The sequence below is a fragment of the Anthonomus grandis genome, chromosome 3 (genome assembly GCF_022605725.1).
Source record: "Anthonomus grandis grandis chromosome 3, icAntGran1.3, whole genome shotgun sequence".
Taxonomy (NCBI): Eukaryota; Metazoa; Arthropoda; class Insecta; order Coleoptera; family Curculionidae; genus Anthonomus; species Anthonomus grandis.
Genome location: NC_065548.1, coordinates 6,322,154 through 6,337,650, shown reverse-complemented (window position 1 = coordinate 6,337,650; position 15,497 = coordinate 6,322,154). Strand labels below are relative to the sequence as shown.

General features: G+C 31.5%; 1 long non-coding RNA gene across 15 annotated transcripts in view; it reads right to left on the bottom strand.

Annotated features, from left to right (window-relative positions):
• The window catches only part of LOC126734600 (uncharacterized), a 52,831-nt gene extending 38,400 nt beyond the window's left edge, over positions 1-14,431 (bottom strand). The window contains exons 1-8 of one of the 15 annotated variants that reach the window (XR_007660098.1): positions 13,764-14,431; positions 13,080-13,592; positions 11,712-12,395; positions 8,976-10,001; positions 7,608-8,633; positions 6,924-7,094; positions 5,385-6,410; positions 3,846-4,529 (exon numbers count right to left, since the gene is read on the bottom strand). This is a non-coding gene — a long non-coding RNA (uncharacterized LOC126734600). Of the gene's footprint in view, positions 1-3,845; positions 4,530-5,384; positions 6,411-6,923; positions 7,095-7,607; positions 8,634-8,975; positions 10,002-11,027; positions 12,396-13,079; positions 13,593-13,763 lie in introns of all 15 variants that reach the window. The other 14 variants (XR_007660097.1, XR_007660101.1, XR_007660103.1 and 11 more) reach the window with 14 other exon arrangements.
• Between the last annotated feature and the right edge of the window lie 1,066 nt (positions 14,432-15,497).

Below are 15,497 nucleotides of genomic sequence, written 5' to 3'. Positions count from 1 at the left end.
CCGAAAAACATCATTTCATTCCCATCCTCTTCTAATTCTCAGACTGAGATAAGGATATATAAATGAGATTTCGATTTTTCCACCTATTTTCTATATCATCGTTTCATTTTCTAAATAGTGTTTGTATCGGCTGGAATTAGTGTTTTTCTCGCGTAATGTGTCTAATTATACCCGAAAAACATCATTTCATTCCCATCATCTTCTAATTCTCAGACTGAGATAAGGATATATAAATGAGATTTCCATTTTTCCACCTATTTTCTATATCATCGTTTCATTTTCTAAATAGTGTTTGTATCGGCTGGAATTAGTGTTTTTCTCGCGTAATGTGTCTAATTATATCCGAAAAACATCATTTCATTCCCATCCTCTTCTAATTCTCAGACTGAGATAAGGATATATAAATGAGATTTCCATTTTTCCACCTATTTTCTATATCATCGTTTCATTTTCTAAACAGTGTTTGTATCGGCTGGAATTAGTGTTTTTCTCGCGTAATGTGTCTAATTATACCCGAAAAACATCATTTCATTCCCATCCTCTTCTAATTCTCAGAAAGAGATAAGGATATATAAATGAGATTTCCATTTTTCCACCTATTTTCTATATCATCGTTTCATTTTCTAAATAGTGTTTGGATCGGCTGGATTTAGTGTTTTTCTCTCGTAATATGTCTAATTATACCTTAAAAACATCATTTCATTCCCATCTTCTTCTAATTCTCAGACTGAGATAAGGATATATAAATGAGATTTCGATTTTTCCACCTATTTTCTATATCATCGTTTCATTTTCTAAATAGTGTTTGTATCGGCTGGAATTAGTGTTTTTCTCGCGTAATGTGTCTAATTATATCCGAAAAACATCATTTCATTCCCATCCTCTTCTAATTCTCAGACTGAGATAAGGATATATAAATGAGATTTCCATTTTTCCACCTATTTTCTATATCATCGTTTCATTTTCTAAACAGTGTTTGTATCGGCTGGAATTAGTGTTTTTCTCGCGTAATGTGTCTAATTATACCCGAAAAACATCATTTCATTCCCATCCTCTTCTAATTCTCAGACTGAGATAAGGATATATAAATGAGATTTCGATTTTTCCACCTATTTTCTATATCATCGTTTCATTTTCTAAATAGTGTTTGTATCGGCTGGAATTAGTGTTTTTCTCTTGTAATATGTCTAATTATACCCTAAAAATATCATTTCATTCCCATCTTCTTCTAATTCTCAGACTGAGATAAGGATATATAAATGAGATTTCGATTTTTCCACCTATTTTCTATATCATTGTTTCATTTTCTAAATAGTGTTTGGATCGGCTGGAATTAGTGTTTTTCTCGCGTAATGTGTCTAATTATACCCGAAAAACATCATTTCATTCCCATCCTCTTCTAATTCTCAGACTGAGATAAGGATATATAAATGAGATTTCGATTTTTCCACCTATTTTCTATATCATCGTTTCATTTTCTAAATAGTGTTTGTATCAGCTGGAATTAGTGTTTTTCTCGCGTAATGTGTCTAATTATACCCGAAAAACATCATTTCATTCCCATCCTCTTCTAATTCTCAGACTGAGATAAGGATATATAAATGAGATTTCGATTTTTCCACCTATTTTCTATATCATCGTTTCATTTTCTAAATAGTGTTTGTATCGGCTGGATTTAGTGTTTTTCTCTCGTAATATGTCTAATTATACCTTAAAAACATCATTTCATTCCCATCTTCTTCTAATTCTCAGACTGAGATAAGGATATATAAATGAGATTTCGATTTTTCCACCTATTTTCTATATCATCGTTTCATTTTCTAAATAGTGTTTGTATCGGCTGGATTTAGTGTTTTTCTCTCGTAATATGTCTAATTATACCCTAAAAACATCATTTCATCACCATCTTCTTCTAATTCTCAGACTGAGATAAGGATATATAAATGAGATTTCCATTTTTCCACCTATTTTCTATATCATCGTTTCATTTTCTAAGTAGTGTTTCTATCGTCTGGAATTAGTGTTTTTCTCGCGTAATGTGTCTAATTATATCCGAAAAACATCATTTCATTCCCATCCTCTTCTAATTCTCAGACTGAGATAAGGATATATAAATGAGATTTCCATTTTTCCACCTATTTTCTATATCATCGTTTCATTTTCTAAGTAGTGTTTCTATCGTCTGGAATTAGTGTTTTTCTCGCGTAATGTGTCTAATTATATCCGAAAAACATCATTTCATTCCCATCCTCTTCTAATTCTCAGACTGAGATAAGGATATATAAATGAGATTTCCATTTTTCCACCTATTTTCTATATCATCGTTTCATTTTCTAAGTAGTGTTTCTATCGGCTGGAATTAGTGTTTTTCTCGCGTAATGTGTCTAATTATATCCGAAAAACATCATTTCATTCCCATCTTCTTCTAATTCTCAGACTGAGATAAGGATATATAAATGAGATTTCCATTTTTCCACCTATTTTCTATATCATCGTTTCATTTTCTAAACAGTGTTTGTATCGGCTGGAATTAGTGTTTTTCTCGCGTAATGTGTCTAATTATACCCGAAAAACATCATTTCATTCCCATCCTCTTCTAATTCTCAGACTGAGATAAGGATATATAAATGAGATTTCGATTTTTCCACCTATTTTCTATATCATCGTTTCATTTTCTAAGTAGTGTTTGTATCGGTTGGAATTAGTGTTTTTCTCGCGTAATGTGTTTAATTATACCCGAAAAACATCATTTCATTCCCATCCTCTTCTAATTCTCAGACTGAGATAAGGATATATAAATGAGATTTCCATTTTTCCACCTATTTTCTATATCATCGTTTCATTTTCTAAACAGTGTTTGTATCGGCTGGAATTAGTGTTTTTCTCGCGTAATGTGTCTAATTATATCCGAAAAACATCATTTCATTCCCATCCTCTTCTAATTCTCAAACTGAGATAAGGATATATAAATGAGATTTCGATTTTTCCATCTAATTTCTATATCATCGTTTCATTTTCTAAATAGTGTTTGTACCGGCCGGAATTAGTGTTTTTCTCTCGTAATGTGTCTAATTATACCCGAAAAACATCATTTCATTCCCATCCTCTTCTAATTCTCAGACTGAGATAAGGATATATAAATGAGATTTCCATTTTTCCACCTATTTTCTATATCATCGTTTCATTTTCTAAACAGTGTTTGTATCGGCTGGAATTAGTGTTTTTCTCGCGTAATGTGTCTAATTATATCCGAAAAACATCATTTCATTCCCATCCTCTTCTAATTCTCAAACTGAGATAAGGATATATAAATGAGATTTCGATTTTTCCATCTAATTTCTATATCATCGTTTCATTTTCTAAATAGTGTTTGTACCGGCCGGAATTAGTGTTTTTCTCTCGTAATGTGTCTAATTATACCCGAAAAACATCATTTCATTCCCATCCTCTTCTAATTCTCAGACTGAGATAAGGATATATAAATGAGATTTCGATTTTTCCACCTATTTTCTATATCATCGTTTCATTTTCTAAATAGTGTTTGTATCAGCTGGAATTAGTGTTTTTCTCGCGTAATGTGTCTAATTATACCCGAAAAACATCATTTCATTCCCATCCTCTTCTAATTCTCAGACTGAGATAAGGATATATAAATGAGATTTCCATTTTTCCACCTATTTTCTATATCATCGTTTCATTTTCTAAACAGTGTTTGTATCGGTTGGAATTAGTGTTTTTCTCGCGTAATGTGTCTAATTATACCCGAAAAACATCATTTCATTCCCATCCTCTTCTAATTCTCAGACTGAGATAAGGATTTATAAATGAGATTTCGATTTTTCCACCTATTTTCTATATCATCGTTTCATTTTCTAAGTAGTGTTTCTATCGGCTGGAATTAGTGTTTTTCTCGCGTAATGTGTCTAATTATACCCGAAAAACATCATTTCATTCCCATCCTCTTCTAATTCTCAGACTGAGATAAGGATATATAAATGAGATTTCGATTTTTCCACCTATTTTCTATATCATCGTTTCATTTTCTAAATAGTGTTTGAATAGGCTGGAGTTAATGTTTTTCTCTCGTAATGTGTCTAATTATACCCGAAAAACATCATTTCATTCCCATCTTCTTCTAATTCTCAGACTGAGATAAGGATATATAAATGAGAGTTCGATTTTTCCACCTATTTTCTATATCATCGTTTCATTTTCTAAACAGTGTTTGTATCGGTTGGAATTAGTGTTTTTCTCGCGTAATGTGTTTAATTATACCCGAAAAACATCATTTCATTCCCATCCTCTTCTAATTCTCAGACTGAGATAAGGATATATAAATGAGATTTCGATTTTTCCACCTATTTTCTATATCATCGTTTCATTTTCTAAATAGTGTTTGTATCGGCTGGAATTAGTGTTTTTCTCGCGTAATGTGTCTAATTATACCCGAAAAACATCATTTCATTCCCATCTTCTTCTAATTCTCAGACTGAGATAAGGATATATAAATGAGATTTCGATTTTTCCACCTATTTTCTATATCATCGTTTCATTTTCTAAGTAGTATTTCTATCGGCTGGAATTAGTGTTTTTCTCGCGTAATGTGTCTAATTATACCCGAAAAACATCATTTCATTCCCATCCTCTTCTAATTCTCAGACTGAGATAAGGATATATAAATGAGATTTCGATTTTTCCACCTATTTTCTATATCATCGTTTCATTTTCTAAATAGTGTTTGGATAGGCTGGAGTTAATGTTTTTCTCTCGTAATGTGTCTAATTATACCCGAAAAACATCATTTCATTCCCATCTTCTTCTAATTCTCAGACTGAGATAAGGATATATAAATGAGATTTCGATTTTTCCACCTATTTTCTATATCATCGTTTCATTTTCTAAATAGTGTTTGGATAGGCTGGAGTTAGTGTTTTTCTCGCGTAATGTGTCTAATTATACCCGAAAAACATCATTTCATTCCCATCCTCTTCTAATTCTCAGACTGAGATAAGGATATATAAATGAGATTTCGATTTTTCCACCTATTTTCTATATCATCGTTTCATTTTCTAAGTAGTATTTCTATCGGCTGGAATTAGTGTTTTTCTCGCGTAATGTGTCTAATTATATCCGAAAAACATCATTTCATTCCCATCCTCTTCTAATTCTCAGACTGAGATAAGGATATATAAATGAGATTTCGATTTTTCCACCTATTTTCTATATCATCGTTTCATTTTCTAAGTAGTATTTCTATCGGCTGGAATTAATGTTTTTCTCTCGTAATGTGTCTAATTATACCCGAAAAACATCATTTCATTCCCATCTTCTTCTAATTCTCAGACTGAGATAAGGATATATAAATGAGATTTCGATTTTTCCACCTATTTTCTATATCATCGTTTCATTTTCTAAATAGTGTTTGGATAGGCTGGAGTTAATGTTTTTCTCTCGTAATGTGTCTAATTATACCCGAAAAACATCATTTCATTCCCATCTTCTTCTAATTCTCAGACTGAGATAAGGATATATAAATGAGATTTCGATTTTTCCACCTATTTTCTATATCATCGTTTCATTTTCTAAATAGTGTTTGGATAGGCTGGAGTTAGTGTTTTTCTCGCGTAATGTGTCTAATTATACCCGAAAAACATCATTTCATTCCCATCCTCTTCTAATTCTCAGACTGAGATAAGGATATATAAATGAGATTTCGATTTTTCCACCTATTTTCTATATTATCGTTTCATTTTCTAAATAGTGTTTGTATCGGCTGGAATTAGTGTTTTTCTCGCGTAATGTGTCTAATTATACCCGAAAAACATCATTTCATTCCCATCTTCTTCTAATTCTCAGACTGAGATAAGGATATATAAATGAGATTTCGATTTTTCCACCTATTTTCTATATCATCGTTTCATTTTCTAAATAGTGTTTGTATCGGCTGGAGTTAATGTTTTTCTCGCGTAATGTGTCTAATTATACCCGAAAAACATCATTTCATTCCCATCTTCTTCTAATTCTCAGACTGAGATAAGGATATATAAATGAGATTTCGATTTTTCCACCTATTTTCTATATCATCGTTTCATTTTCTAAATAGTGTTTGGATAGGCTGGAGTTAATGTTTTTCTCTCGTAATGTGTCTAATTATACCCGAAAAACATCATTTCATTCCCATCTTCTTCTAATTCTCAGACTGAGATAAGGATATATAAATGAGAGTTCGATTTTTCCACCTATTTTCTATATTATCGTTTCATTTTCTAAATAGTGTTTGTATCGGCTGGAATTAGTGTTTTTCTCGCGTAATGTGTCTAATTATACCCGAAAAACATCATTTCATTCCCATCTTCTTCTAATTCTCAGACTGAGATAAGGATATATAAATGAGATTTCGATTTTTCCACCTATTTTCTATATCATCGTTTCATTTTCTAAGTAGTGTTTGTATCGGTTGGAATTAGTGTTTTTCTCGCGTAATGTGTTTAATTATACCCGAAAAACATCATTTCATTCCCATCCTCTTCTAATTCTCAGACTGAGATAAGGATATATAAATGAGATTTCCATTTTTCCACCTATTTTCTATATCATCGTTTCATTTTCTAAACAGTGTTTGTATCGGCTGGAATTAGTGTTTTTCTCGCGTAATGTGTCTAATTATATCCGAAAAACATCATTTCATTCCCATCCTCTTCTAATTCTCAAACTGAGATAAGGATATATAAATGAGATTTCGATTTTTCCATCTAATTTCTATATCATCGTTTCATTTTCTAAATAGTGTTTGTACCGGCCGGAATTAGTGTTTTTCTCTCGTAATGTGTCTAATTATACCCGAAAAACATCATTTCATTCCCATCTTCTTCTAATTCTCAGACTGAGATAAGGATATATAAATGAGATTTCGATTTTTCCACCTATTTTCTATATCATCGTTTCATTTTCTAAATAGTGTTTGTATCGGCTGGAGTTAATGTTTTTCTCGCGTAATGTGTCTAATTATACCCGAAAAACATCATTTCATTCCCATCTTCTTCTAATTCTCAGACTGAGATAAGGATATATAAATGAGATTTCGATTTTTCCACCTATTTTCTATATCATCGTTTCATTTTCTAAATAGTGTTTGGATAGGCTGGAGTTAATGTTTTTCTCTCGTAATGTGTCTAATTATACCCGAAAAACATCATTTCATTCCCATCTTCTTCTAATTCTCAAACTGAGATAAGGATATATAAATGAGATTTCGATTTTTCCATCTAATTTCTATATCATCGTTTCATTTTCTAAATAGTGTTTGTATCGGCTGGAGTTAGTGTTTTTCTCTCGTAATGTGTCTAATTATACCCGAAAAACATCATTTCATTCCCATCTTCTTCTAATTCTCAGACTGAGATAAGGATATATAAATGAGATTTCGATTTTTCCACCTATTTTCTATATCATGGTTTCATTTTCTAAGTAGTGTTTCTATCGGCTGGAATTAGTGTTTTTCTCGCGTAATGTGTCTAATTATACCCGAAAAACATCATTTCATTCCCATCCTCTTCTAATTCTCAGACTGAGATAAGGATATATAAATGAGATTTCGATTTTTCCACCTATTTTCTATATCATCGTTTCATTTTCTAAATAGTGTTTGTATCGGCTGGAGTTAATGTTTTTCTCGCGTAATGTGTCTAATTATACCCGAAAAACATCATTTCATTCCCATCTTCTTCTAATTCTCAGACTGAGATAAGGATATATAAATGAGATTTCGATTTTTCCACCTATTTTCTATATCATCGTTTCATTTTCTAAATAGTGTTTGGATAGGCTGGAGTTAATGTTTTTCTCTCGTAATGTGTCTAATTATACCCGAAAAACATCATTTCATTCCCATCTTCTTCTAATTCTCAAACTGAGATAAGGATATATAAATGAGATTTCGATTTTTCCATCTAATTTCTATATCATCGTTTCATTTTCTAAATAGTGTTTGTACCGGCCGGAATTAGTGTTTTTCTCTCGTAATGTGTCTAATTATACCCGAAAAACATCATTTCATTCCCATCCTCTTCTAATTCTCAGACTGAGATAAGGATATATAAATGAGATTTCGATTTTTCCACCTATTTTCTATATCATCGTTTCATTTTCTAAATAGTGTTTGAATAGGCTGGAGTTAATGTTTTTCTCTCGTAATGTGTCTAATTATACCCGAAAAACATCATTTCATTCCCATCTTCTTCTAATTCTCAGACTGAGATAAGGATATATAAATGAGAGTTCGATTTTTCCACCTATTTTCTATATCATCGTTTCATTTTCTAAACAGTGTTTGTATCGGTTGGAATTAGTGTTTTTCTCGCGTAATGTGTTTAATTATACCCGAAAAACATCATTTCATTCCCATCCTCTTCTAATTCTCAGACTGAGATAAGGATATATAAATGAGATTTCGATTTTTCCACCTATTTTCTATATCATCGTTTCATTTTCTAAATAGTGTTTGTATCGGCTGGAATTAGTGTTTTTCTCGCGTAATGTGTCTAATTATACCCGAAAAACATCATTTCATTCCCATCTTCTTCTAATTCTCAGACTGAGATAAGGATATATAAATGAGATTTCGATTTTTCCACCTATTTTCTATATCATCGTTTCATTTTCTAAGTAGTATTTCTATCGGCTGGAATTAGTGTTTTTCTCGCGTAATGTGTCTAATTATACCCGAAAAACATCATTTCATTCCCATCCTCTTCTAATTCTCAGACTGAGATAAGGATATATAAATGAGATTTCGATTTTTCCACCTATTTTCTATATCATCGTTTCATTTTCTAAATAGTGTTTGGATAGGCTGGAGTTAATGTTTTTCTCTCGTAATGTGTCTAATTATACCCGAAAAACATCATTTCATTCCCATCTTCTTCTAATTCTCAGACTGAGATAAGGATATATAAATGAGATTTCGATTTTTCCACCTATTTTCTATATCATCGTTTCATTTTCTAAATAGTGTTTGGATAGGCTGGAGTTAATGTTTTTCTCTCGTAATGTGTCTAATTATACCCGAAAAACATCATTTCATTCCCATCTTCTTCTAATTCTCAGACTGAGATAAGGATATATAAATGAGATTTCGATTTTTCCACCTATTTTCTATATCATCGTTTCATTTTCTAAATAGTGTTTGGATAGGCTGGAGTTAGTGTTTTTCTCGCGTAATGTGTCTAATTATACCCGAAAAACATCATTTCATTCCCATCCTCTTCTAATTCTCAGACTGAGATAAGGATATATAAATGAGATTTCGATTTTTCCACCTATTTTCTATATTATCGTTTCATTTTCTAAATAGTGTTTGTATCGGCTGGAATTAGTGTTTTTCTCGCGTAATGTGTCTAATTATACCCGAAAAACATCATTTCATTCCCATCTTCTTCTAATTCTCAGACTGAGATAAGGATATATAAATGAGATTTCGATTTTTCCACCTATTTTCTATATCATCGTTTCATTTTCTAAATAGTGTTTGTATCGGCTGGAGTTAATGTTTTTCTCGCGTAATGTGTCTAATTATACCCGAAAAACATCATTTCATTCCCATCTTCTTCTAATTCTCAGACTGAGATAAGGATATATAAATGAGATTTCGATTTTTCCACCTATTTTCTATATCATCGTTTCATTTTCTAAATAGTGTTTGGATAGGCTGGAGTTAATGTTTTTCTCTCGTAATGTGTCTAATTATACCCGAAAAACATCATTTCATTCCCATCTTCTTCTAATTCTCAGACTGAGATAAGGATATATAAATGAGAGTTCGATTTTTCCTCCTATTTTCTATATTATCGTTTCATTTTCTAAATAGTGTTTGTATCGGCTGGAATTAGTGTTTTTCTCGCGTAATGTGTCTAATTATACCCGAAAAACATCATTTCATTCCCATCTTCTTCTAATTCTCAGACTGAGATAAGGATATATAAATGAGATTTCGATTTTTCCACCTATTTTCTATATCATCGTTTCATTTTCTAAATAGTGTTTGGATAGGCTGGAGTTAATGTTTTTCTCTCGTAATGTGTCTAATTATACCCGAAAAACATCATTTCATTCCCATCTTCTTCTAATTCTCAAACTGAGATAAGGATATATAAATGAGATTTCGATTTTTCCATCTAATTTCTATATCATCGTTTCATTTTCTAAATAGTGTTTGTACCGGCCGGAATTAGTGTTTTTCTCGCGTAATGTGTCTAATTATATCCGAAAAACATCATTTCATTCCCATCTTCTTCTAATTCTCAAACTGAGATAAGGATATATAAATGAGATTTCGATTTTTCCATCTAATTTCTATATCATCGTTTCATTTTCTAAATAGTGTTTGTATCGGCTGGAGTTAATGTTTTTCTCGCGTAATGTGTCTAATTATACCCGAAAAACATCATTTCATTCCCATCTTCTTCTAATTCTCAGACTGAGATAAGGATATATAAATGAGATTTCGATTTTTCCACCTATTTTCTATATCATCGTTTCATTTTCTAAATAGTGTTTGGATAGGCTGGAGTTAATGTTTTTCTCTCGTAATGTGTCTAATTATACCCGAAAAACATCATTTCATTCCCATCTTCTTCTAATTCTCAGACTGAGATAAGGATATATAAATGAGAGTTCGATTTTTCCACCTATTTTCTATATTATCGTTTCATTTTCTAAATAGTGTTTGTATCGGCTGGAATTAGTGTTTTTCTCGCGTAATGTGTCTAATTATACCCGAAAAACATCATTTCATTCCCATCTTCTTCTAATTCTCAGACTGAGATAAGGATATATAAATGAGATTTCGATTTTTCCACCTATTTTCTATATCATCGTTTCATTTTCTAAGTAGTGTTTGTATCGGTTGGAATTAGTGTTTTTCTCGCGTAATGTGTTTAATTATACCCGAAAAACATCATTTCATTCCCATCCTCTTCTAATTCTCAGACTGAGATAAGGATATATAAATGAGATTTCCATTTTTCCACCTATTTTCTATATCATCGTTTCATTTTCTAAACAGTGTTTGTATCGGCTGGAATTAGTGTTTTTCTCGCGTAATGTGTCTAATTATATCCGAAAAACATCATTTCATTCCCATCCTCTTCTAATTCTCAAACTGAGATAAGGATATATAAATGAGATTTCGATTTTTCCATCTAATTTCTATATCATCGTTTCATTTTCTAAATAGTGTTTGTACCGGCCGGAATTAGTGTTTTTCTCTCGTAATGTGTCTAATTATACCCGAAAAACATCATTTCATTCCCATCCTCTTCTAATTCTCAGACTGAGATAAGGATATATAAATGAGATTTCGATTTTTCCACCTATTTTCTATATCATCGTTTCATTTTCTAAATAGTGTTTGTATCAGCTGGAATTAGTGTTTTTCTCGCGTAATGTGTCTAATTATACCCGAAAAACATCATTTCATTCCCATCCTCTTCTAATTCTCAGACTGAGATAAGGATATATAAATGAGATTTCCATTTTTCCACCTATTTTCTATATCATCGTTTCATTTTCTAAACAGTGTTTGTATCGGTTGGAATTAGTGTTTTTCTCGCGTAATGTGTCTAATTATACCCGAAAAACATCATTTCATTCCCATCCTCTTCTAATTCTCAGACTGAGATAAGGATATATAAATGAGATTTCGATTTTTCCACCTATTTTCTATATCATCGTTTCATTTTCTAAGTAGTGTTTCTATCGGCTGGAATTAGTGTTTTTCTCGCGTAATGTGTCTAATTATACCCGAAAAACATCATTTCATTCCCATCCTCTTCTAATTCTCAGACTGAGATAAGGATATATAAATGAGATTTCGATTTTTCCACCTATTTTCTATATCATCGTTTCATTTTCTAAATAGTGTTTGAATAGGCTGGAGTTAATGTTTTTCTCTCGTAATGTGTCTAATTATACCCGAAAAACATCATTTCATTCCCATCTTCTTCTAATTCTCAGACTGAGATAAGGATATATAAATGAGAGTTCGATTTTTCCACCTATTTTCTATATCATCGTTTCATTTTCTAAACAGTGTTTGTATCGGTTGGAATTAGTGTTTTTCTCGCGTAATGTGTTTAATTATACCCGAAAAACATCATTTCATTCCCATCCTCTTCTAATTCTCAGACTGAGATAAGGATATATAAATGAGATTTCGATTTTTCCACCTATTTTCTATATCATCGTTTCATTTTCTAAATAGTGTTTGTATCGGCTGGAATTAGTGTTTTTCTCGCGTAATGTGTCTAATTATACCCGAAAAACATCATTTCATTCCCATCTTCTTCTAATTCTCAGACTGAGATAAGGATATATAAATGAGATTTCGATTTTTCCACCTATTTTCTATATCATCGTTTCATTTTCTAAGTAGTGTTTCTATCGGCTGGAATTAGTGTTTTTCTCGCGTAATGTGTCTAATTATACCCGAAAAACATCATTTCATTCCCATCCTCTTCTAATTCTCAGACTGAGATAAGGATATATAAATGAGATTTCGATTTTTCCACCTATTTTCTATATCATCGTTTCATTTTCTAAATAGTGTTTGGATAGGCTGGAGTTAATGTTTTTCTCTCGTAATGTGTCTAATTATACCCGAAAAACATCATTTCATTCCCATCTTCTTCTAATTCTCAGACTGAGATAAGGATATATAAATGAGAGTTCGATTTTTCCACCTATTTTCTATATTATCGTTTCATTTTCTAAATAGTGTTTGTATCGGCTGGAGTTAATGTTTTTCTCTCGTAATGTGTCTAATTATACCCGAAAAACATCATTTCATTCCCATCTTCTTCTAATTCTCAGACTGAGATAAGGATATATAAATGAGATTTCGATTTTTCCACCTATTTTCTATATCATCGTTTCATTTTCTAAATAGTGTTTGGATAGGCTGGAGTTAATGTTTTTCTCTCGTAATGTGTCTAATTATACCCGAAAAACATCATTTCATTCCCATCTTCTTCTAATTCTCAGACTGAGATAAGGATATATAAATGAGATTTCGATTTTTCCACCTATTTTCTATATCATCGTTTCATTTTCTAAATAGTGTTTGGATAGGCTGGAGTTAATGTTTTTCTCTCGTAATGTGTCTAATTATACCCGAAAAACATCATTTCATTCCCATCTTCTTCTAATTCTCAGACTGAGATAAGGATATATAAATGAGATTTCGATTTTTCCACCTATTTTCTATATCATCGTTTCATTTTCTAAATAGTGTTTGGATAGGCTGGAGTTAGTGTTTTTCTCGCGTAATGTGTCTAATTATACCCGAAAAACATCATTTCATTCCCATCCTCTTCTAATTCTCAGACTGAGATAAGGATATATAAATGAGATTTCGATTTTTCCACCTATTTTCTATATTATCGTTTCATTTTCTAAATAGTGTTTGTATCGGCTGGAATTAGTGTTTTTCTCGCGTAATGTGTCTAATTATACCCGAAAAACATCATTTCATTCCCATCTTCTTCTAATTCTCAGACTGAGATAAGGATATATAAATGAGATTTCGATTTTTCCACCTATTTTCTATATCATCGTTTCATTTTCTAAATAGTGTTTGTATCGGCTGGAGTTAATGTTTTTCTCGCGTAATGTGTCTAATTATACCCGAAAAACATCATTTCATTCCCATCTTCTTCTAATTCTCAGACTGAGATAAGGATATATAAATGAGATTTCGATTTTTCCACCTATTTTCTATATCATCGTTTCATTTTCTAAATAGTGTTTGTATCGGCTGGAATTAGTGTTTTTCTCGCGTAATGTGTCTAATTATACCCGAAAAACATCATTTCATTCCCATCCTCTTCTAATTCTCAGACTGAGATAAGGATATATAAATGAGATTTCGATTTTTCCACCTATTTTCTATATCATCGTTTCATTTTCTAAGTAGTGTTTCTATCGGCTGGAATTAGTGTTTTTCTCGCGTAATGTGTCTAATTATACCCGAAAAACATCATTTCATTCCCATCCTCTTCTAATTCTCAGACTGAGATAAGGATATATAAATGAGATTTCGATTTTTCCACCTATTTTCTATATCATCGTTTCATTTTCTAAGTAGTGTTTCTATCGGCTGGAATTAGTGTTTTTCTCGCGTAATGTGTCTAATTATACCCGAAAAACATCATTTCATTCCCATCCTCTTCTAATTCTCAGACTGAGATAAGGATATATAAATGAGATTTCGATTTTTCCACCTATTTTCTATATCATCGTTTCATTTTCTAAATAGTGTTTGGATAGGCTGGAATTAATGTTTTTCTCTCGTAATGTGTCTAATTATACCCGAAAAACATCATTTCATTCCCATCTTCTTCTAATTCTCAGACTGAGATAAGGATATATAAATGAGATTTCGATTTTTCCACCTATTTTTCTATATCATCGTTTCATTTTCTAAGTAGTGTTTCTATCGGCTGGAATTAGTGTTTTTCTCGCGTAATGTGTCTAATTATACCCGAAAAACATCATTTCATTCCCATCTTCTAATTCTCAGACTGAGATAAGGATATATAAATGAGATTTCGATTTTTCCACCTATTTTCTATATCATCGTTTCATTTTCTAAATAGTGTTTGTATCGGCTGGAATTAGTGTTTTTCTCGCGTAATGTGTCTAATTATACCCGAAAAACATCATTTCATTCCCATCCTCTTCTAATTCTCAGACTGAGATAAGGATATATAAATGAGATTTCGATTTTTTCCACCTATTTTCTATATCATCGTTTCATTTTCTAAGTAGTGTTTCTATCGGCTGGAATTAGTGTTTTTCTCGCGTAATGTGTCTAATTATACCCGAAAAACATCATTTCATTCCCATCCTCTTTTAATTCTCAGACTGAGATAAGGATATATAAATGAGATTTCGATTTTTCCACCTATTTTCTATATCATCGTTTCATTTTCTAAATAGTGTTTGGATAGGCTGGAATTAATGTTTTTCTCTCGTAATGTGTCTAATTATACCCGAAAAACATCATTTCATTCCCATCTTCTAATTCTCAGACTGAGATAAGGATATATAAATGAGATTTCGATTTTTCCACCTATTTTCTATATCATCGTTTCATTTTCTAAATAGTGTTTGTATCGGCTGGAATTAGTGTTTTTCTCGCGTAATGTGTCTAATTATACCCGAAAAACATCATTTCATTCCCATCCTCTTTTAATTCTCAGACTGAGATAAGGATATATAAATGAGATTTCGATTTTTTCCATCTAATTTCTATATCATCGTTTCATTTTCTAAATAGTGTTTGTATCGGCTGGAATTAGTGTTTTTCTCTTGTAATATGTCTAATTATACCCTAAAAACATCATTTCATCCCCATCTTCTTCTAATTCTCAGACTGAGATAAGGATATATAAATGAGATTTCCATTTTTCCACCTATTTTCTATATCATCGTTTCATTTT